Below are 23,214 nucleotides of genomic sequence, written 5' to 3' on the forward strand. Positions count from 1 at the left end.
AAGATTTTTTGAAATAAGATTTTCAAGATCTGTTGTCTAAAAATAAGTTCTTATATCTCACTGAAAACTTACTCTTTAGGTGATTATGTCTTATTTTAAGTGTGATGAGACATTTTGACTAGAAATGAGAAAAATACACCTGGTAAGATTTGGATTTTTGCAGTGTGTGACTTCAGTCTGAATGTCCAGGATGCATTTATCCGACATTTGCATCACTGAAATGCAACAAATGTCCCAATTCTGCATCCCAGAAGGAGACACGGCGCGAAGAATATATTTACTTCCATAAACACCGTGCGTGCCTGTGTGGTCACGTATTACGTCAGGACCTCTTTTGCGCCTGCGGGTCACTTCAGGGTCGGATTCAGTTCATACTAAAAACTGATATAAGTTGTGTTTAATGTGTAATATGAATGAGCACATAGAAAAATCCAGATTGTGCGTTAAGACCAGCTGTCTGAACATAGTGTTAGTCAGAGTAATGCTATGCTGCTCTCGCTGTCTTAGGCTTTCCAGGTATATACATTGAAGGGCAGGAAGGCCCTGAGTTAATGAAATCATTCTGAGTATAATTATCTGAGCAAATTTTAAATTCTGCAGGTCTGAAGGTTAGTCATAGTGGCTCGTTTCTACTGTGGAATGAGCAACAGAGAGGTGTCGCACACAGAGCCTGAGTCTGCTCAGCTCTGCCCACTCACATACAGCACAGTAAACACACACTCTGCCAGATAAACCATGTAATAATGGCACTTTTACTGAATGATCTCATGCATTATTTGTGCATTACATCCTCTTACTTTTTTGCATGTTGGCTAACATAAACAGCAAAAGCTAATGATATGGTCCTGTCAATATTTGAGAAGATCCTATTTTCCATACCACATAATGTAAACTCTGATAGTGTGTAGTAATGGGCATAAAGATGAAAACTGCAGAGCACCCAATTACAATGAAAGCAGAGAACTCAAGTACAGTCCTATAAGCCCTTTTTTTTAGATCAGACACAAATCATGCATTTCTCACAGGGATAAGAAATTCTCCACCAATAAAGACCAGTTATATTCTAGAATGACCTGTGCATGAAACAACACATCGCACAACAGGCCGACCAAGTATCGGAAAAGGATTACCGTGACTATTGTTTACACATGTCTTATAGTTGAATGGTGACCTCCTCTGGTTATGAAATACATGTAAAATAAATGCAGTTGACATTTATGGTTAAGTACATTAAAGGGCAATAGAACAAACTCCATGGGGTTAATCATAACTGAACAGTGTTTCTCACACATGAAACAAAAAGCAACATATTGAAATGTTCACCTCATAGATTTCTTTTTGTAACCCTCATCTCTATCTTTTCCTAACCCTAATCAAGTTGTTTTTATGTCCAAACCTCACCACGTGTCTCACTGTAACTGTAACAACATCCATTACTTACTCAAACTTTTAGCGCGTAGCAGCCTAAATGTAACAATTACATAGTATTTTTTTTAATGTTTATTGTTGGTATTTTGTGTCTGCAAGTTTAATTTTACCTTTATTTAAAGGTGGGGTAGGAGATGTTTTCCTGGAGCATTTTTTAATATATTGCTTAGAATCCCCTTCACACCCTGATTACAACCAATTAATTAAATGCTTTAACACAAAAATAAAAAAGGTTAGTCACCTGTGGAATGGACAGGACTGAAAAACCACCATCCGATCATTTTTAGCGCCCAATCGAAATGACTGAACAGTGATATGTCTATCAAAATCAACTGCCATTTGTCCCTCCCCCCTCCTCCCTCTGCATGTACCCCTCTTCATGCATGGATCGTGCATTCTCAGCGGCTTGGAGCACTTGTACAGGAAACAAAGCCAGAGCCAGAGCTTGGCTATATTAGCTATATTAAGATGGAAAGTTCACCTGCAAACTGTTTTGTCTCTAGCATAAATCACTAGGAAATGTAACATTAGCCAGATAGGTATGAAGTGGGGCTGTTCTATAAGAGGGGGAGTGTTGGAGGAGACTGAATGAGGTATGCATGGATCAGGGCTGGTGCCGGATCATTTCGATTGGGTGCTTAAAATGATTGGATTGTGTTTTTTTCAGTCTTGTCTGTTCTACAGGTGACTAAATTTTTAATTAGCATTAAATAGAAAATAGCATTTAATTAATTGGTTGTAATTGGGGTGTGAAGGGGATTTTAAGCAATATAGTAAAAATGCTCCAGAAAAAACATCTCACACCCCACCTTTAAAGGTGCCGGATGTAGGATTGTGGCCAAAAATGGTACTGCAACCACATTCAAAACTCTGTAGAGCGTGGTATCCTCTCCGCCTCCCCCCAGACTAGGGGTTGGCAGATCCAGCATGAGCATCTACTACTAGTACTAATCCTACAATCTACTACACTAATCCTTGCCATCACCCCATAAATGTCACATAACAAAATCCTCACCAGACTTATTATACATAAGTATAATGTAGAATAGGCCAGGATAAACATCCTGCCGACTCAAACAAAAGTTTGTGAAGATTCAGGAGAAAGGGAAAAGGTAAATGAGCCTTAGGTTTTACTTTTAACCCCCCCCATAGTATTATAAGAAACCGGCCAGTCCCACCCCCGGCCCCCCCATTTCAGATTACACACCACTACATGAAGAGGTCACTTCCACAGAAAACACTGTACTACAAGCAGCTACCATGGCAAGCGATAAGTCCTACATGGGTACCCGGTCTCTTCACCAAGTCCCAGACCGGCAGTCTCTTCACCAGGGCCAGGAGAAGAGACTGCAGCCCGGCGCCAGGAGAAGACACCGCTGGTCTGGGACTACGTGAAGAGACCACGGCCCCGGCTCTCAGTGGCTCTTACCGGGTGGTCAGACTAAGGGAGAGCCGGTGTCAGTCTTCAAATTCTTCTCTGCTTTCAGCCATCTCCATGTTTCAAAAGCACCTCCTACACATATTCTTGTTTTGTTTCTCACTTTGTCACGACATATTTGGGAATAAGAAGAGGCCTTTTAGGTTTATTAACTTCAGACATTTATGATCAGAAATGTTCCAGCTGCAGCTCAGTGGGAACTGGCAACCTGGATGATGAAAGGCTTGGAAGACAGTTGATGGGTGGAGCATCAGACCAAAACACACAATGCCAACATAAACATCATTTCGGGGCTGACACTTAGCTTTTCAAATGCAAATTTTCTGGCTGGACTACTACTGTCAGTGATATCAGTATTTGAAATGAACATGATTCCTTAATGTCTGGTGACAGTCAAGGCCATTTTATAATTACTTAGAACATCATTCCTACATACTGCACCTTTAACCTGGTAAATTAGTTGAGAACTGTTTCACATTTTCAATAACAACCTGGACATATACAGACAAACAACCAATCACTCTCACATTTACACCGATGGGTAATTTAGATTAACCAATTACCCTACTAGTGCAGGTCTTTGGAAGTGCATATACAGTGTTTGGAGAGTGATTGATCATGTTTTTCTGTTGTTTAGCTATAAGGACATGTAAAACACACACACACACACACACACACACTCACATACTTGTTGATCTCCAAAAGGTCAACTCTTACAGACAAGTCGCTTTAACTTGCACAACCTGAAACCATGGCATCACATTGACAGGCAAAGTCATCCATTACCCTTGTTACTCCCATCCGTCTCCACAGCCTGGCTGGGTTTCCAGACAAGTTTCGAATGTCCTTGGCTTTCAATCATTACACTTGACACCCGTTTATATACGCTATGACCTCTGACCCTCATAGTCCTGCTGTGGGGTAGCGGAGGGTTCACATCACTGTACTGCAGAGGTGGTGACAACTGGCTGAAAGGTTAACAATCAGATCTAAACTAAGCCTTAGTTTAAAGCCCACAAGGGCAATAAAGGCAACGCCAATGATGGAAGTGCCCTCACATCAATGCCTCTGCATGTGTTCTATACTGTTGGTGTAACATAAATACATGTGTGTTCCTGAGAAGCAATTCCAGCCCCTGTGTCTGCTCACTAAGTTGAAGTGGGTCTCTGCTGTAATGAAGTGGCACCTCTATTAAAAAAGCCTTGGGCTGTTAATACATCAGTGCTGTCTGCTGCACCACTGACCAAGTGGAGAACTAACTACGCTATTTAAATGCATCAGTCCTCCATGCACAAAGTGACATCACCTCATACAGGCCTACACATCCTCAGTTGCATAATTTTTTTAACACATGTATGCTGGGGTGCTGCTAGCAACTGTGGGCCCCATGAAAGCTAAACAATGTGGGCCCTTCAAAAAATTCTGTATCTCATTGATTTGTCAGAGTGGCGGGGGGGTTATGCAAGTGGGGTAGGGGCAGCAGTTATATACGTAGGGGTGCGGTCCATAACTAATGCAACTAATGCTGGCGTGAAGCGAAAGTGAAACTTATGCTTTCAAAGTCCGACTCCCATCTTCTATGCCTCTATTATACAGTGAATCTTACATGAAATTAGCATTAGCATGGCATAATTTAGATTACATTAGATTAAATAGAATTTTATTGATCCTTTGGACAGAACCCTCAGGAAATTGAGGTTCCAAAAGCAGCACAACACACCGAGCATACACACGAGAAACCCCACAAGAAAAAAAAAAGCAATGCAAAAATATAACTATAAGAAAGTTATAAAAAATAGTGAAAGAACAAACAAATGTGCAATTGTTCTCTTGATTATCATTTATTTGCATTTCTGTTTGTAAATTCCCATTTACATGATCGAAATAAAGATATCAATCAATCAATCCTGCCGTAGCCTTTGAAAATACTAGCTACGGTGTATAAACTCATATCACATGACCAGAACAGATCTAACAGAAAACAGCCAAATATTCTAAAAATAAAACCAGAATATCTTGTATTAAGAAAAAAAAATCACCCAGTGAGGAAAGACATGGCATGACTGGATAAAGTCTGGACACTGAGAGGCCTTTAAAGAAGAATTAAACTTCAGTTATTTAATACAGACTACTGACTTCAAACATTGCTTCACTCTGGTTCCTCTGCTGTGGTGTTCTATAAACCATTGTTTCAGCTTGACATATTTTAAATAACAAGGCTTTTGATTACATTCTTGGAATATGTTTTTAGGGTGCATAATATTTACAGACAAAACTTCATCCTGGATAATATCAATATGGTATAAATAAGGTACAAACCATGTACTGTTTATAAGGTCTACAAATTTTTCATTTTTTGTCCTAAAATATATATATTTTCCATCCAAAGAATCGATCTGCTGCTAACCGGTGTCTAACCCTCTGTCAGCATGTTCCAACCTGATCCCTCAGACCACATCAACTGATTTTTGTAGAAAGTCATGAAAGTATTTTTTTTCTTTTACAGGTGTTTGATTTTATTGAGGGTCTTCTGTCATCTGGCATGAGGTTTTGTTTCAGACACTTATATAAAAAAAAACAAAAAACAACTGTACTATGAGGTCAAAGAATAATGGATGCACTATACCAGTGCTTCTCAAACTGTGGGGCGGGTTCCCTAGGGGAGGCGTGAAGGCTTTCCAGGGCGGTCATGGGATCACTCCTGGGTGTTTCTGTGTCTTCAGGTTAGAACATGTAGCAGGTGGAACTAATGTTTTAGCGTTGGAGCACCCTGGACTGATTTTAGGGACGTACAACAAACAAATCTACTGCCATGGTGATCTGTCACTAGACTAGACAAGGGGCATTTTCACACAGCGTACTCAAGTCTGTATTCGAGTATGCTGGACCCCCAAGTCCGCTTAATTTTATCCATGTGAAACAGTGGTGATTTCTCATAGACTGCAAGGGAAGCCCGGCTTCCTCTAAAATTACGAAAATTAAATGGTTAAATATGTACGGTTGTGTTGACATTTTATTGACTACGAATGTGTTAGAACACGTTCATCTCAAAGATGAGTTCGTTCAGAATCAGCTTTATCACAAATCAAACGGACGCAATGTTGTTCACTTCTCATACATTCCCGTTGCGCTGTTTTCTCATTCGATCTCTGCTCAGTGCATTTGCCCGTAGACGCCGGGCGTCTATGGTCTTCAATGGGACTGATTGGAACAGTTTTTTTCATTGCCTCAAAAGTGGACGGTAATTGGATAAATGCCACAATGTTGTCCCGCCCCCGGACGCTGGGCGTCTCTGGGGGTGAATGGAGCTGTGGGCGGAGCTCGGCCGGACTGGATGCCAGAATCCCACATACTGATTGGATGATCAGTCGAAAGACTGAAACCTGTTTGATTGACAGCTGTTTTCAGATCTACTCCTTCACTGACCAAGTTCAGTGTAATACCATTGCGCATTCTACTGTGAAATCGAGGGAGAAACCAGTACGAAATTACTTGTTCATTTCTTGCACTGTAAATAAAAAACACTCATTATACTTACTTGTTTGAATTTAACATAATTTCAGCGTTTTCTTGTTTCAGTTGCATAATTTAATCATTTCTTGTTCGAGTTTAATATCATTTTGTAGATAGTTAAATCAATCAAACTGTCGGCTAGGTCAGAGTGAAAGGAGCATCTCTTGTTTAAAAAGGCTGAAGTCTTACACTTGCAACACAATGGGCCAAGGAAATTTAAGCAGCCTAGCTCTGCTGGACATTGAGAGGACACTGGTCAAGTCCTTGGAAAAGACGCCTACTTAGTACGATAATGTCACTGACCATTTTCTTAAAAAGGAACGGAGGGCCGAATTTATGTTTAAATAACTTGGCAATTTTTTTTATGTAAGCTGACAATGAGTTTCCCCTGTCTGAAAGACGAGCAGCCGCCACTGATGTGAAAGCAACCGTTCCATGCTCAAGTCCAGTTGAGAAGGTAGTCCTGGGTCTGGGCTGCCTGTACTCCAACACAATACGTTGCCAAGTGAATGCGATTCATGCCCAAGTCCGGAAGTGACCTAATCACCACTCCGATAACAGAAGCAGGGTATATCATCACGAGACCATAGACGGCACTTATGTTGTCTTCTGAAAAAGCCTCGGATCCGTGCGGCACAGGCTCACCTTATCAACCGAGCCACTCTGTGATATATCAGGGACAACGAAGGTCGCTCTGCTTCTCTTTGCCTCAAACAGGCTAACAGATAGGTAAGGGTTTGTCTTCTTCTGACTTCCGTGTTTGTAGGATAGTGACAGAATTCCTTCCACATCGCCACCTACTGTTTCGGCCTTGTAACACCCATTTCTACGGCACGGGCCGTGGTACATGCATGTGAGCACAACATCTGTGGGAAAGGTGTGAACGTATCCAAGTACAGTATGGACTCGAGTACGCTGTGTGAAAACACCCAAAGAGTTTAGGTTTGAAGAATGGACAAGGATTGGACTGGAAAAGAAAAATATGCAATCTTTCTGTTTTTGCACAGTTTGTACAGTTTGCACTTCAATGTTCTGAGATGTGCAATGGAAATGGACTCATTGCAGCCACTGATATTGTTAAAATGTTCATCTTTGTTTCTAAAATGTGTTTATTGTTCTAAAAAAAAAAAGTAACTTTATTGTCATAGTTGTAAGATAATTGTGCATCTCCTATTTTTATTTGGAAAAATATTGTCTCAAAGAGCAGTCTTGTTGAGTTTATTTGTATTATTCAAGCAAAAAATCTATTTTTTTTTTTTTTTTTAATTTGAACAACAATTTATTCAAGGAAAAGCAAAAAGTATTGTTACAATATTGATGTTCCCTTCAATGAAAGTTATAATTACAATGTTGTTGGGGTTGAGGGAGGCCTGGAGACTTTTTGTCCTCCAAAGGGGGCCGACAGAAGAAAACTGAGAACTACTGCACTGTACAAAGGGAAGAAAATAGCCATTAAATAAGTAAAACAGACACAGAACAGGGCAGTACATCCCTTCCATGTGATTTCCATCACCTCCGTTAGCTTCCACAGTCTTAGCCATGTGATCTGCAGTCTTGGTACTTGCCCACTGTGGGTGAGTGTATTTACTCCCCTGTACCAGGTGTTCACAACAGTGTCTCCTCTTGCCTTTGAGGCAGTTGATTAGTCTTATTGTGGAGTAAAAGTGGGTACAGTATTGGGTGTCCGCAAATGCTGGAACATTTTTATAAATGTGTGTGCTTTAGGTGTGCACTTCCTTCCAACTCTGTGTCCTTGAGTGCCTGTTCTCGGGCAAGGCTGCTCAAATGCACATCCAATTACAGTTTGTTGTGTTGCAGCAGAGTGAAGTGCACAGTGGGGGGATTGAATTGTCTGCAGGCAGCCAGCGGTAGCGACCTCCGCTCCAGACCAACATTATACTCATCGAGCTGAATATTGATCCACATGTCCAAACTGTGCAGCAGCCAAATGGCCCGGGCAGTCGCGCCAAACTGGCAGAACAAGACTTGGATTCATTTTACAATTCTTGACACAAACATGAAGAACCTGTGATTCGCTGGTGCTTTAAGGTGGCAGATCACACTGAGAGGTTGGTAAAATGGTAAAATGTGGCACACAGCACATTTAACACAACCAGGCCAGGCAGATGGGTGTTTTTCCATGTAACTGTTGGTTTAGAGTCTGTTTTCCTGAGCTATAATTTGCCATTCATTGGTTTAAATGGTGGAATTACTTGCCGCATTTTCTTTTAGGTTCAGATTGCATATTCTTTTTGCACTAATTTACATAATGAGGCAGTTAGTCAGTGTGGTCCTGAGTGTTAGGAGAATTACAAGCAACGTAAACACTGCACAAGAAAAATTCAGTTGACAGAAATCAGAGGAAAACAGGAGAACTGAAAAAGACATCTGTCTCCTACAGTTTCCTCCTTCTTCTCCTAAGCAGTCACTTGATGTAGTTTGACACCGTGGTATTGTTTTATGCCATTAAAGGAAAAATGAGGCCAAAATATCAGAGTCAGGGGACCTGCCGGTTCCTCCTGTACGCCACGATATAGAATCTGTGGAGTGGAGACACATTGCACAGAGTCTTGGTAGCCTTTCACAGGTGTTATTCACCAGCTTTTATATTCCCATATTTTGCTAAACCCATTTTTATTAGTCTTTGGTACATTTATTTGTGTATTTGGATCCTAATCGTTCATAAAGTTTGAATTTGAACCCTCCAGGTGCTATCTTTATATTCCTTCCAGCAAAACTCAAGTGGATTTCCTTCTTAATTTGTTACATTTTCTAACTAGTTACGTCACAACATTTGTACATATAAGGTACATACAGACCTGATCACAATCTTAAGACCAGTTGAAAAATAGCTAGAATTTACCTTTTGCACATTTGGATCTTAATGAGGTTTTAAGTAGAGCTACAATATACAAAAGCAAGAAGGGGGAGTGAGACAAAAAACACTTTGAAAAAGTAATTTATTGAAAACAACAAGTAAACTGAAATAGGCTGTTTATCAGCTGATCAAAAGTTTAAGACCATCGCTCAAAAAATTACAAAAAACTCTCCAAACCAGAACAAAAAATTTTCTCAGTAGGACTCAGTAATGAGTAGCTCCACCGTTCTTGTTAATCACTTCAAAAATTCGTTTGGGCATGCTTGATGCGAGTGTTTCCAGGAGGCTGGTGGGAACATTGCTCCAAGTGGTGAAGATGGTTTCACGAAAGGCATCAACTGTCTGGAACTGATGGCCATTTTTATAAACTTCCCTTGCCATCCATCCCCAAATGTTCTCTATGGGATTTAAATCAGGGGAACATACGGGATGGTCCAAAAGAGTGATGTTATTCTCCCTGAAGAAGTCCTTCGTCAAGCGAGCATTGTGAACTGCAGCGTTGTCCTGTTTTTAAACCCAGCTGTTACCACACAGATGAGGGTCCTCAGTCATGAGGGATGCCCGCTGCAACATCTGCACGTAACCAGCCGCCGTTTGACAACCCTGCACCACCTGAAGCTCCAGTGTTCCACTGAATGAAAAAGCACCCCAGATCATGATGGACCCCCCTCCACTGTGCCGGGTAGAAAACATCTCAGGTGGGATCTCCTTGTCATGCCAGTAACGTTGGAAGCCATCTGGACCGTCAAGGTTAAATTTTTTCTCATCAGAGAATAAAACTTTCTTCCACCTTTCAATGTCTCATGTTTGATGCTCCCTGGCAAAGTCTAAACAGGCAGTTTTGTGGCATTGTAGGAGACGAGGTCTTTGAATTCGTTTTTTGTTTTTGAAACCCTTTTCCCGCAGATGCCGTCTGATGGTTATTGCGCTGCAGTCGGCACCAGTAAGGGCCTTAATTTGGGTGGAGGACCGCCCTGTGTCTTGACGGACAGTCAATCGGATCCTCCGGCTCAGTGCAGGTGTAATTTTTTTGGGTCTATCACTTGACTTTTTTGTTCCATAATGCTCAGGATCTGTCAAAAAATTTAGAATGACTGTCTTACTGCGTCCAACCTCAGCAGCAATGGCACGCTGCAAGAGGCCTTGCTTATGCAGCTCGACGATCCGACCACGTTCAAGAAGAGAAAGCTTCTTAGCTTTAGCCATCAGGAGGGCATGACCGTGTGAATGCCCGACAGAAAATGAGAATTTTGAGCAGATTTTGGCTTTCATAGCTTGCGGTCTTAAACTTTTGATCAGTTGATAAACAGCCTATTTCAGTGTACTTGTTGTTTTCAATAAATTACTTTTTCAAAGTGCTTTTTGTCTCACTCCCCCTTCTTGCTTTTGTATATTGTAGCTCTACTTAAAACCTCATTAAGATCCAAATGTGCAAAAGGTAAATTCTAGTTATTTTTCAACTGGTCTTAAGATTTTGATCAGGTCTGTAAAAGTATTAAATCATAATGACTTGCTTTGTTAAAGCCTGATGCCTACATTACCCAGAATGCCATCTGGCTGCTGGCAGTTCATCACAGATTAAGCTGTTTTAAGCTGGTTGCAACATTTAGCCTCGAGCTACTAGCTTTCGTCAGGTTTGAGAAGAAGTTTATAGAGGCTTTATAAACTCCCTTCCATATTTTTTTCAGTTTGTGATTGACATTTGTTCTTGTGAAAGTGCTGAATTAATTTTTATTTTTTTAACGACTTTTTGCAACTCTAAAAGGTAGAGTACAAGCTGGGGCACAGATACGGGGGGGTAAACATGACAAATTCATGGGGCCCCGTAGGAGGGGGCCCAGTGGATATAGAAGTTTTAAGGGCCGTTTCATAGTCAATGCAAGGGCACACAGACGTGAACACATTGTGATGCATCGAGACGCATTGGCCGCCATGATGCATGCGTCGCAAAATGTGTTGTCCATTTTTTTGATATGCGACGTAGCGACGCATGCAATACCATGCGTCACCGGCAGGGGCAATAAGCAAGCAATGTAGTTTAATTTAACATGTTATATTACAGAAGAAGAAGATGACAGTGAGCCAGCAGGTTGGAGACAGACATTCGGAAATACTGGAAATGACTGTCCCTGTTTAGAATTCGCACAGGAAGAACAAGAGGTTGGAATTCCCCGTCCTGACTCCGTCTCTGCTGCAGTTCAGAGGCTGGACATACAGCCGTCTATATGTGGCAATTTTTTTATTTTTTTGCACCACCAATCACCACCAATCAGCATTGTTATGTATTACAATCTGTTGTGTGTTCTTTGAGCCCTGAAAGTGAAGGGTCAAACAGGATGTTCACTAATAAAAAGTGACATGGGCTCAGTGAGTTCCAGTCCAACATTACCGATGGCTGTGTATGTGATTATTCTCCCATGAATTGGGTGAGTAACCACGGTATTCCTACCCTTAAAATGTCTGATGCATTAAACATCAGAATACAATCTTCCTCAGTAGCCATGTCGATCTGAATATCACCCGGTTTGACACTTGGACTATACCTGACTCAGAGCTACGCCCTATTGTGCTAGCGATGTATTGCATTTTATGTGTCACCTGGCTCGCTTACGTTCAATGTACTAACTATGAAAAGAAACGTATCGCTGACATTGTTTATGAATTGTACCCCCACATACATACATAACCCCCCCAGGGGGGGTATGTACGTAACCCAGATTGAAAAGATAGTCCTTTTCTCTATGGTCCACAACTATTATGCTTTCATGGGGCCCATAATTGGTAGCAGTGCCCCTGAATACAAGTAAAATAACATGACCCAAGAGCTGATCTAAAATTAGTGCAGTTTTCCTTTAAAGCTAATGCCTCACGAACCTCATATATCCAACATGATTAACATTCTGTCTGTCTAACTCTCTCTTGTGAGGACTGTTATTGGAAGTTGGATTTGATAACTCAGGGTCATTAAATCCTGGACAGTGATTCAATAACATACTGTCAGTCCAGAGCTGTGTGATCGCAGCAGTCTGATCAATGAAGTGTTTCACACAGATGCACAGTACCCACACAAGACTCAGCCCACAGTGTGGAGCATGTGCACCCCTTCTATAATCCTGAAACCTCCCAAACAAAGCTTTATGGAATATCCCTACCAGTGTGCATTCAAGCCCGCTGACCCTCATTATCCAAAATGCTTGATCTCCATTTCACTCTGACTTTTCCTTCTACCCCATATCTCTGCAGGAAAAAAAAAAACAAAACTTGACAGTAGCTGCATCATTAAAACATGCGCAGCGATACGTTTCAGTTAAATCCCTCAACTTTGTGGGTGGAGAAGAGCTGCAGTCAAAAAAAAAAAAACCAAAAACACAGAGGCAGAGAGATTCATTCACATGGTCCTGAAGTGGTTATTTCTCTCTAAGGAGGGTGAACCATATGTGCCATTGAACGAAAACGACATGCATATTTACTCCACTACTCCAAGGCATTGGGCCCCAAGGACAAGAAAAAGTCAGGACTGAGGTGACGAATTATTTATTAAACCACAGGACAAAAGCTTCCAGAGGGAGACAGAAAAAGGATAACTCTGGCTTTTCCCTGTTGGTCAGTCACCATCCAGGGAATGAAGAGAGCTGAGGCGAGCAGAGCGGCACTAAGTATCACCCCGATGGAGGAAGAAAGAAAAGAGAGTGGGCGATGAGGAGGAGGAAACTGGAGGGACTAGAGGGGAGGGCGCACTGCAGCACCACGCAAATCTACAGAAAAATGTACCTTCAGGGAGAGCTCTCCTGTAAAAAGTCTTAGAAACCTAATGTCTTCTTTGTCTATACGCAGCTGCTTCAAGTATTTGCAATTGGGGTCTCAGCTGCATTACAGCAATCAGTAGTCTTTTCAACGGCTAATCTGCACCGCTCCTATGCTTTTATACCCTCCACTATGTAAATTACAGGTAGAAAATCGAGTGAAATGTTTCCATCAGACTAATGTATTATGTACATTAAGCTAACGCCGCTTTCAGCCGGTCGCAGTGCTACAGCCCAGGCTTATAATGGCAGTGAGGAAGTGTTTGCTAGGTGGACATGCATGAGGAATTAGAAATAAGTCCTCAAAAGCAGGAATAAATAAAACATAGGGGAAAGTAAAAAAAAAAAAAAAAGGGAAAAAATATCAATACTAATATGTTGTCTTGAAACTTCAAACTTTTCCCTCCATTATAACATCTGAATCACTACTAGAAACCAGTGTTTTAAAACACATTTAACTCTGAAAATCAAGCAACTTCCAGGCACCTGCAGTTTCTGTCAGTTTGGGGGGATTAAATAAAAATTAAAAACATAATATTTGGTATTACTATTTAAATGAAATTAAATAAAAGAAGTAAAAAACAGAAGAGTCAAGTTTTTGTCAAATAATTGTTTGTTTGTTTGTTTTTTTTAATAAACAGACTGAGTAAGCTAATATTAGCTAGTGAGCTATCTGCAGCCTCTCGATTTAGCCAGAGGCCTTTACGAAATTACACAAACCTAAAAGCTTTAAAGGTGCAGTATGTAGGAATTATGTTCTAAGTAATTATAAAATGGCCCTGACTGTCACCAGACATTAAGGAAGTGGTTCTTAACCTGGGTTCGATCGAACCCTAGGGGTTCGGTGAGTCAGTCTCAGGGGTTCGGCGGAGGTCAAGGCACACACTCGACAACAGCAGAAGTCTCACTGATTTGCAGTAAATATTCATTACTATTGTAGCCTGATGGAAATTAGGTGATGGGTGTGTGTTAAAATGTGTGAATGCGCATATGAAACTGGTGGGGTTCAGTACCTCCAAAAAGGTTAAGAACCACTGCATTAAGGAATCATGTTCATTTCAAATACTGATATTACTGACAGTAGTAGTCCAGCCAGAATATTTGCATTTGAAAAGCTAAGTGTCAGCCCCGAAATGATGTTTATGTTGGCATTGTGTGTTTTGGTCTGATGCTCTACCCATCACCTATCTGCCAGTCATCAAGTCAGTAGCCTTTCAGCATCCAGGTTGCCAGTTCCCACTGAGATGCAGCTGGAACATTTCTGATCATAAATGTCTGACATTAATAAACCTAAAAGGCCTCTTCTTATTCCCAAATATGTCGTGACAAAGTGAGAAACAAAACAAGGATATGTATAGGCGATGCTTTTGAAATATGGAGACGGCTGAAAGCAGAGAAGAATTTGAAGATCAACACTGGCTCTCCCTTAGTCTGACCACCCGGTAAGAGCCACTGAGAGCCGGGGCCGCGGTCTCTTCACCCGGTCCCATACCAGCGGTGTCTTCTCCTAAGGCTGGGCTGCAGTCTCTTCTCCTGGCCCTGGTGAAGAGGCTGCGGGTCCGGGACTGGTGAAGAGACCAGGTACCTTCTGTGGAAGTAACCTCTCCATGTAGTGGTGTGTAATCTGAAAAAAAAAGGGGGGTGGGGTTCGGTAGTCCGGCGTCTGTGGTTCAGCCAGGGGGTGGTCGGGGGGTACAGTAATGATGCATGCCCCTTGTACTTCACAGAAGTAAAAGTGAAACTTAAGGCTCATTTACCTTTTCCCTATCTCCTGAATCTTCAGAAACTTTCATTTGAGTGCGCAGGACATTTGTCCTGGCCTATTATATATTATACTTATGTATAATAAGTCTGGTGATGATTTTTTTGTATGAAATTTATGGTGTGGTGGCAAGGATTAGTGGAAACGCTAGTAGTACATGCCCATGCTGGATCTGCCAACCCCTAGTCTGGGGGGAGGCAGAGAGGATACCACGCGCTACAGTATTTTGAATGTGATTGCAGTACCATTTTTGGCCACAATCCTACATACAGCACCTTTAAATCTTTTAAGAAAATATTTTTGACTTCGGCCCCTGAAGCCAAGTTTTTATTTATTCAGTAAATAAAGGGGAGCTAATATTCTATTTCATCAAGATCATAGAGCTAATAGCCACATAAAACACAAGACAAAACAAGGAATATTTGTAAATATTTAAATAAACTTTTAAACTTAAATACATAAATACTTAATAAACTCAGATTCATCTTATTTTTCACTATTAGTAAAATCACAAACTCTACAATGGACAATGCAATGTTTCCACTTCAGACAGAGAAGGATCTCTAATGTAGGAAATTTGTAGTTTGTAAGCTCTGTGGTTGTGTTGTAATGTAGATCTACTTTTGGAAACATGACACAGACCCATATTCACTGCCTGATTCAGTCTAATCATGTCCCATGTCCCAAGCATAAATAAGGCATGGGCCTGACCACCACAATCCCACAGCATGGGATTCTGTTTATGTAAATAAACAGTAGAATGTATCTGTGGATGTGATGCTCAGGGTATGAATACATACAATTTGTCCCTTTGTTTTGTTAGAATAATCTTTGATACATAGACATCTATGTGATCAGTAAATTAAATAAAGGAAAATACCTGATTTTCACTTAGAAATGCAAAATGTAGAGAATATTTTTATTATAAATAATGTGGGTGTGTAAATGTTTGTTCACGTGATGATTATTGAATGTCTGCTGATGAAATGCCCAACCATGAATGAAATAAATGAAATGAATCAATCAGTCAATCAATTGGGAAAGAAAAAAAATCATTTGGAAGTTGTGGTAAAAATAGTTGAGGGTCTTTTAAGAGTTGTTTCATCATTGTTCATCGTATTTGAGTTAAATAGATTTCTAACTTATTGAATCAGCATCAAATATGATTATGAATTTGTGACTAATCCAATTAGCAGAGATATTTTAGACTGTAGTAACTTTGAAAGTGACAAAACAGGTCAACCTGATGGTTATGATGCAATCCATGTGGGCACTGAAGCCCTAAACAGTGAGTCTTTCGATCGATTCCTTACAGGCTAAACCAGGGACTCAATTTAGTTCAGGGGCCACACTCAGCCCAGTTTGATCTCAACTGGGCTGGACTAGTAAAATAGTAACATAATAGCCTTGAATAATGACAATAAAATATTTGTATTTACAAACTATCTGAACAAAAAAAATGTAAATAACCTGAAAGACTGAAATTTCTTATGAAAAATCAGTGCAATTTTAACAATATTATACCCAAACTTATCATTCATATATGTGCATTACGGATCAGCTCTACAAAGGCACAAAACATTTAATAACAGGCAGAATATTGTTAAAATTGGACTTAATTTTCTTTAGACATTTCAGGTTGTTCCTATTTGTTAAGAATATTCACATTTTATTGTTAAAGGATAGTTTGTACATAGAAATATTTTCATAATTTAATGTTATTTTTTGCACTAAAACAAAGAAAAAAATGAAGTTGTCATTATTTATAGGTATAATGTAATTTTTTTTTCCAACATTAAATTAAAAATATTAGGAGTCATTATTTATAGGTTATTATGCTATTATTTTACTTGCTAATTCATCTCACGGGCCAGATTGAAACCTTTGCACATCATTCCTCTACGCTCTTTCCAACATTTCCTGTCTGTGTATAGTGTGTTTGTGCCAATTAAGAAGCAAAAATGGCCAAAAGGAACATGACAAAACACAAAAAGCTGCCATGACACTGAAAAACATGAACAAAGATGCAGTTTTTTAGCACAACCACCCCCACCCCAAAAAAAATCACTTCTCTCTTTTACATTTGCAAAGGTTTCAGCTTTTATTAGCAAATGCTGTAGAGGTGAGTAGTAAGTTTCTCCTAAAATAAACTGAAAACTTAAGCAGCACATGTTTTTCACAAGAAGTGTTCACAAAATCATCAATATAAACTGCATAATGTAGGAGAAGCTGGTGCAGAAGAATCCAGGCCAGATGTGAGTATAAATCAGCCTCCATTTCTCCAAAATCAAACATCTTCAGATTCTTCATATCACTGGCAACATATTTATGCTAACAGAAGCATGTTTGAACTGATGTGTTTGAACCCTTTCAAATGGAGTCTACTACCTTAGATGACTTGTATTATAATTCCATAGAGCTTTTGCTCATGGTTGAGGGTGAAAAAATAAAATAAATAGGTGAATATTCATTTCTGACACTACTTTTTTGAGATATATACTTATACAAGCACAAGTGCATTAGTAAAATATGATGTAATAAGATCTTTTTAACTGATTTATGCCTCAGTCACCAATGTATGCTTTTAATTTTGAGTTCTGGATAACACGGAGAAAATACATTAACCTTTAAGAGTATGTTTGAAACACTTCCCTGTAATTCTAAACTGCAGGTTGGCATTTTCTGGCATATTTCCTGGTTTATAAGTCAAACAAACAATGGATCATCGGCAGAGAAGTGTTTATGCTGCAAGTTATAATAGTTTCTATGAATAATTTTTGTTGACTCTAGTCTCTGGCTGTGCTTTTTAAAAGCTATGGAGCTGAAGCTCAACCGTTGTAAAAGACCAAACTCCAATCTCAAACAAATATTTCACTGTTCAGATCGATTTTTGGTGTGTTCTTTAATCATTGATAACTTTGGGTTAAGGCAGTGGTTCCCAACCTTTTTTGGCTCATGACCCAATTTTAACATCACAAATGTCTGGCGACTCCAGACATTCAAAATGGAGACATTTCTCTCTTGGACATGTCTTAGCAGGGCCAGGTGGGTAAAGAAATCTTTCCATTCTCTGTTCGGTCTTTCTGACTGCGACTGTTGAAGCGTAGCATACATGATCGGGTCAATCAAGATATGCCCTCTCAGATGTTATATCCTGCATTTTATTTTAACTTGATTTTTATTGGGAAAAATGTGTGGTGTTTTAATTCTAATGTAATATATATTTTGAATCACTAAAAAATATTTATTTGTTAATTTTTTTTTTAATCAATTACTAGAAATTTCAGGCGACCCCATGTGGGGTCCCGACCCCAAGGTTGAAAAACAATGGATAAAGGGAAAATGCAAGTAAAGCATTGACCAACGTTAGTTATTTCAACATAATACCTGTGATGTGACATTCCCGTGACATATAAAAAGAAACTCCTAAAAGATAAAACAAAATAAAATAATAGAAAATCGTATTGTTTCCTACACGTAGTCAGTCTGAGGCTCATTTCACTGCGGAGTCGACAGGCGGGAGAGTGAGGGATGGATGTGGAAGCAAAGTGGACTGATAGAAAAAGGCTGCAGGTGATTCATCTTCCTGAGACAGGCTTGGTCAGGTGGACACAGAAGTGCAGGGCACGTCTGGTTTTAATCAATGGAAATTCCTTCTGGAGTAGGAGAGGCTGAAAGAGCCAGAAAAGAAAAAAGAATTGCAAGAGTGGCTCAGTGAGATGCCGAAAATTTGTAAAAGAGAGAGACATCAAGGGAGGGTGGAAAAAGAGTGCAATGAGACAGCCCCCAAAATGAAACATGACATGAATTCATAAAAGCCCCATGTGATGATAAGGGCGACAGTAAATAGAATGAAAGACAGTGATAAATGTTGAAAGGCTGACAAGAAGAGGGGCAGGAGACAGCAAGAATTAGACCCTTTAACATGCGAAGGGCTGTGAATCAAGCTCCCAATCCATCTTTTAAAGTGCTGGAGTGAAACCTCCATTCATCACTGTGCTGTGAGGATATAACTAAAGAAAAGAAAATGTCAGGTAACCAATGCCCCCTGTCTTTTATCGAACTCCTCTCCCAGAACGACAGCAAAGAGTTCCTGACTTTCTGAAAGGTGGTGTGATGATAGAGAGAGCGTTTGATTAAGTAATCCGGTGTTTACTGCCGCAGACTCATCCGTCATACGCGCTGTTTGCTTAACAACTCTTGAAATGGAAGCGCTTAGCAATTAAGATTGAATTGCAGAACGGAGAGACGGGTTCAAATTATATGTGACGCAGTAAAGGAGGCTATTAATTTGGGTTCAAAGAGAGCATGGCCTGAGGGGGAAATAAAATGAAGCACTAAAGCGTGTTACACCATCTGAATCTGTATGTGCACGACCATCAGTGTGCATTCTTAATCTGAAAGTCAGCTTTCCAACTCGCCTAGAGGTAATGTTCAAACCAACTCCGAATAATTAGCTCACTTCCAACGACACCTTAAATAAATGTAAGGTGTCCTCCACAGAGCTTGCACAAGTCAACATGAGGTACTTTGCAAGTAGTACATAATTAATTTGGGTTTCATCAGCCAAGAGAAGCGAGAACATGTCCTCGCACGTCCCGACGACCCAATCAAAGTTGCGTCTCTACCTTGGGTCTTCTATCAGCCGATCAAAGCTTACTGGGATTCAATCTGGCACCAATGAGCTCGCTGCAACGTTGCTCCTAACCGTAATAGCACCTTTCTTCAATTTCTGCTTCATTTCACTTCACAGCTTCCGAGACCAACTCAAAACAAAACAATCAGTCAATCAAAGCCACATCAGCTATAGCAAGCACCCAGGGATGAAGCCCAAACACCTACAAACTTTCATTCACATTAGAAGTAAACAGCAGAGTGGTGATGGGACAAAATGTCAATACAGGAATATATCGTATTACACGGTTGCCAAATATCGATGTTTTTGTTAAAACTTGCAGGCACCCTAAATGGATTCCTCTGCCAGTTTGACTTCTCAAGAGTCACTGCCTCTTGGAATAAGAACACACGAGGATATGGAAGATGTAGTCAATATATGTGTTAAAACCTCCAGCAGGTCACCAGCGGTTGGGGTTAGGGTTATGTTTGAGCGATGTTTGAACTGATGTGGTTTAGATTGTGTCTCAGCCACATGTTAAACGTGGAAACTACAAGACGTACCCTATCAAATGTAGTAAAGCATGTATTTTGGCACGTTCATCCCTCAAACTGTAACTTTCACATAAGGTTAGGTTTCCATTTTTAGGTTAGCACTAAGCTAAGAGTGCATTTTGTTCATTGTTTCATCTTAGTTCCATATTTTTACACTAACGTTACAATCCAGTGAATAAACAGAAACAGACAGAAATTTTGTAAAGGGGTCATATTTTGCTAAACCCACTTTATTAGTCTTTGGTACATTTATTTGTGTATTTGGGGACCATAATAGTTCAAAAACTTTGAATTTGAACCCTCCAGGTGCTGCAAAACTATCTTTATATTCATTTTGGCAAAAACTGAGTGGCTTTCTACAACCTGCAAATTTCTTAAAGGGGTCATATTTTGCTAAACCCATTTTTATTAGTCTTTGGTACATTTATTTGTGTATTCGGGGACACCGTTAGGTCAAAAAGTTAGAATTTTAAACTTCCAGGTGCTGCAAAGCTATCTTTATATTTATTTTGGCAAAAATTGAGTGGATTTCTACAACCCGCTTTAATTTCTGCTAATTTGTTATGTCAATAAGTAGTTACGTCATGACATTTGCACATATAAGGTCAAGACCTCCGACGAATATGTCTCTGAGTACACCATAATTGTTTGTCAGCAGCAGTGTTTGTAGTAGAAACTGAAAATATGTCCAAACTTTGAGCCGATTACCTAAAATGTTCAGTTGTTGGTTGAACGGGACAGAGCAGCACAACCAACAACCTGGAGGGGGTGGGGCATGAAGTGGCTCATGTGCATTTAGGGCCAATGCTCAAAACAACCTCTCCGGTGTCATTACTCAGAAATAGGGCTGAAGATGGACCTGTGGAGCTTAATTAATAAAGAAGTCAGACCCAAGCATAGCATTTACAGTTTATGTAGACCACAGGGAAATGTTTTAAAATGCATAAAATGCATTCCATTAAAAAAAAAAAAAAAAAAAAAAAAAAAAAAGCTAAATATCACTCCTTTAAAGCTATACCGTATGATGTGGCATTTTTACACTTTTCTTTTGTCATCTTAAAATGCTCCTAATAAGTGTGTGTCAAACTAAAATGTAAAAGAAATCCGCCAGGTATTGAAACTCAAAAATGTTTAATTCTCATATATTTCTAATAAAAGTCTGACCAATCATTTTAGTCGGTCCGAATAAAATAATTGGCCGAACCTGACTGAACCTCCTGTCAATCATCCATTACGGCCGTCCAGCATCCGATCCATTATCGCCGTCTCACATCCGATATGTGTCCCTCTGAATCTGACGCTTCACTGGTGCTGCTTCTCCTGTCACTGACCACAGTCTACTGTCTAGGATGTGTTTGGATAGAACTGACATGCACATGTGGAAGGGAAAAAACTGATTTATGAACAGAAACAACAACTGAGGGGCACAAACGGGAGTCTGATGAATGAAGGATGGAGATAAAAGTCCGGAAGTCAGCTGTACTGGACTGAACAGGTCTGCATAAAGCTCAGCTTTTATGACGGTGGGACTCATACAGGTACATGTACATGGTGTCACACAATGTAAGATGATGTAGGATGATAAATGTATGGACTATGAAACTTCAAACGTCCACGGAAAATTCGCGGAGGCCGCGCGTTCACAGTGCGCGCGTCCATCCCCTGGGCACTGCAGTGAAAACACTGACCCAGTACTGCACAGACCAGGTCTACTGATGGAACAGGAGCCGCAGGCCCGCGGCAGGTGGATGATGCATCTGATTACTGAGGGAGGGGTCCGCGGACACGCCAAAATGGACCGGACCTCCACCTCTGCGTCCTCCTCGGTTTCCATCGCGCATGAGGAGAGAGGAGGAGGAGCCTCAGAGCTCAGGCAGAGGGAAGGGGGCGGGGCTTTGGAGGGAGGCGGGTTGTTCATGTTCAAACTTTTACTAAGTGCTGTGAGAAATGCCACATCGGTAGGTATAGCTTTAAGTCAAATTATCTTGATGTCTTTGAGTGTTTTCACACCATTGCCAAACCATCTTCATGTAGGAAATATTCACAGGGACCTCAATTTCATCTTAATCTGTAATATACATTTGGCTAGTTAAATCCTTTGGTGCAATAGATGTCATTAGTCATTCCAAACCAACCAAAGGGTAACAACTGTGACCCCATATGTTGAAGCCAATGCAAGTTAGGCACTGGTTGCTGATATGCTATACAAGTTGTGTTTTCTGGTCTCTTTTGCTCTATTTTGACTTTCCATCTTCTATTGGTCCTTCATTAAATTATTATTCCATTAATTAGATTTTAGGCCTAACAGAAGAACTTAATGTAGTTTGACCCCCTATCCAGGTTTGACCGTCAAGGTGTGATCGGCAGCTTCAGTCGGACTTTCAGAGTGTCTGTGTTCAGTACATTTTCTCCTCGACAGTTTACCATTCATTAAGCTAGTTTGACCTTCCTTCACCCACCACCCTTTGTGTTCCCTCAGATCCACTCTTTTGTCCAAATATGGTCACTTCTGGCTCAAGAGGACTAAGATAAGATGCAAACCCCAACTTCAAACACCAATGGGAGACATCATAGTGTCTCCATCCACGTCTTATACACAGTCTATGACACTAAACTTCCTACAGCAGTTTATCCACAGGACCATCATGCTGAAATACAGAACTCAGGCTTCGACTCACCCACCTCTGAGGCAAATAATTTTCTGAGGTCTATAAAGACAACATCAGAGAATATCATTATGTTTAGCAAAAGGCTGTTTGGCCCATAAAGACCCAATGGTACCTCTGTGGCAGCTCCTAAATGAATTACTCTCTCTATTTAACCTTTCTTAAATGATTTATCACCATTTATTATAATATTATCTCCTGTAATTTTGCCTTTTTTCAGTGAAAATTACTTATTTTCCTAATTTTAGAAAGTTTATTTAATTAACTGATTGTGTAGATGTTCATGAAAGCTCAGAATAAATTCAAAGGTTGGTTTATTTATTTATTTCAAACACGCAAAGAAACAAAATAAAACAAAACAAAGCTAAATAAGACAAAAACATAATGACATTTAAATGAACAGAATCTATCTCCAAGAACGTGCCAGTCTGAATTTTGCATGGTTGAAAAGGAATAGGAAGAACGATAAACTTATTTGATTCTACCCCTCAAGTGCTTTCACACCTTTATCACTAACTTAATGCAACAATCAAACAATACATTTTTCCTAATTTTAG

The 23,214-nt window shown here is 40.1% G+C and overlaps 1 protein-coding gene across 6 annotated transcripts in view; it reads right to left on the minus strand.

The window, feature by feature from the left end:
* sema5ba (sema domain, seven thrombospondin repeats (type 1 and type 1-like), transmembrane domain (TM) and short cytoplasmic domain, (semaphorin) 5Ba) overlaps positions 1 to 23,214 on the minus strand; it is a 364,937-nt gene that overhangs the window by 293,056 nt on the left and 48,667 nt on the right. The window lies entirely within an intron of this gene.

Source organism: Sphaeramia orbicularis, chromosome 21 (genome assembly GCF_902148855.1).
Source record: "Sphaeramia orbicularis chromosome 21, fSphaOr1.1, whole genome shotgun sequence".
Classification (NCBI taxonomy): domain Eukaryota; kingdom Metazoa; phylum Chordata; class Actinopteri; order Kurtiformes; family Apogonidae; genus Sphaeramia; species Sphaeramia orbicularis.